We start from the raw sequence: 2,425 nt of genomic DNA on the forward strand, positions 1-2,425 counted from the left end.
CATTAGAGAGGTTGAGGCGCACGTTTTAAACGTGTAAACGTGTACGTGTGACGTTCGGCGCCGCTTTCCCGTAAGCCTAAAAGTTTGACGATGGTGTTTGAAATGTCGAGCGTGATTCCACCGACTATCCAAACACCATTGTCAAACTTTTAGGCTTACGGGAAAGCGGCGCCGAACGTCACACGTACACGTTTACACGTTTAAAACGTGCGCCTCAACCTCTCTAATGTTACCTATGGTGAGTAAAATGGTGGCTCATCTCTGATTCCAGCAAACAGAAGAAAGGAAACAGCAGGGACGCATGTTCAAACCTAACCTATTCTAATAATTTGGTTGGTAATAATAATGGTAATTTATTAAATAATGTGCAGAATACCTAGGATTGCCTAGGTATTCTGCACATTACCTAGGTAATTTGAGAAATGGAACAATTTTCACAACTTTAACAGATCATACTAGTTAATCTGCAGATTAGCTAGGTAATGTACACATTAACGACTTTTGAGCTTTAGCGGTAACATATATTTGTTATTATATTTTGTTCCTTATAAATACACAATTCTGTTTATTAATATTGAATTTTGGTCAACAAACTTCTCAGCATTTGAACTGGAACAAATCAATCTGAAAATAAAACTTTCCCAGTATGATTTTATTTGCAGTTTTTAAAATAATAAGTTAAAATAGTTTTATTTAGATTCAGAAGCTATAAACAACGTACCAGATAATATAAGAATTTTATTAATAGAATTTTGGCAAAGAAAACAATTGTAGGTTTCACAAAATTAGAAGTTGTGTTAGAAATTCTTGGTAGCCAACATATATAATTGACTATCAAACATTCAACACTTTACACTTAATAATGTTTTGTTTTCATCATTAAATAATTTGAATATATGAATATGAATGGACATAAATATGAAAATTAAAACTAAATAAAAACATTTGAAAATTGTTCATATAACATGTCAGTGACTTGGCATTGTTATAATAAATTTAGCAGTTTATTTGCTTTATCATCATATAAACTATGGTATTTAAGCAATACATCTTTTACACACTTTACCAGATGTTTACTGACTGACTACATCAGGGGTAGCCAACAGTTTTTGCCTCGGGCCAAATTGGAAAGAAAACTTTTTTCGCAGGCTGAACCAGAGGCTGCCCTAGGAAGATTTTGAGGTGGTGCAAAATCTCATTGCGGTGTCACCCCATAGAGACTAAATTGTACATAGAGATTACAGATACATTTTTCACATTATCATGCTTTATCAACATTCTATGCTGTACTTAGAGATTTGTGGAGTGTTAACTCTAAATGCACAGTGAGTTATTGACCTTTTTTTTTTTTCCTTTTTAGGTGTCAGAATTTTTCATTGAGCTATTTGGACTTGAGTAGCTAATATTGAAAGATTAATCGCGGGTTGCATAAATTCATTAGACGGGCCAGATCCGATCCGGCCTGCAGGCCATATGTTGGCCATGCCTGGACTAGATTCTATTTCAAGGCTTCTATATACTTCTACAATAGATCTGAATTGTTTACTTCATATATTGTACTTCCAAAAGACGGCATATGTATAAACTAGAACTGTATAATGTTCAAATAAATAACACCTAAATGCAATTTTCAGCAAACAATAAGTAAGTTTACAAGTCAAATGTTTTCGACCACAATTTATCAGCCTCATCAGGAATAAATACCAAAAAAATATCATGGGTTAATTCCACAGAAATAACTGCCATTTTTTTGCCTGGACCACATTTAATCAGAGACAAAAGCTTATCTTTGTATTCTTTATTTACTTATTTACTATGCATTTCGGGTGCAATATTTTTGTGTAACTTGCACCCCTCTTCAGGTTTTACATTTCTGTTTTATGTTTAGACATACATCTACCCAGTGTTGATGTTGTGTCACCTACGGCAGTTATTTCTGTGGAATTAACCCATGAAGTTTTATCAATTTTTTGAGGAAATATTTTCTTTGAAAAATTGACCTTTTAAAAGAATATAAAGAAAACCACACCATTGATATAATACATATCTATTACTTACAGTAGAAATCTTCAAGTATTCGAGGAATCTGATACCATTAACATATTTTGCGGCTATAATATAATCTTTTCCCTTATTATATCCATAAAAATTAAAGTTTTGAGCATTTCATATCGTCAGCCAATGGTAAGATTAAAAATATAGTTAATTATACATTTTGAATTGTATTAGTAACTTATTTTAACTACTACAATTGCTCTTATAATTAAAAATTTAAAATTCTCTATCCTTATCATTGTTTTAACACATCTTTAAAACAGAAATAGATAATTCCTAGAATGTACTAATACAAGTTATATAATTTATACCGCTACTGTAAATATTTTTAGAACTCTTTGTTTACCAAATTTAAAGTGGAAGAAAAAGT

This window comes from Centruroides sculpturatus, unplaced genomic scaffold, assembly GCF_000671375.1.
Source record: "Centruroides sculpturatus isolate CEXI.00-Female unplaced genomic scaffold, Cexi_2.0 scaffold359, whole genome shotgun sequence".
Lineage (NCBI taxonomy): Eukaryota > Metazoa > Arthropoda > Arachnida > Scorpiones > Buthidae > Centruroides > Centruroides sculpturatus.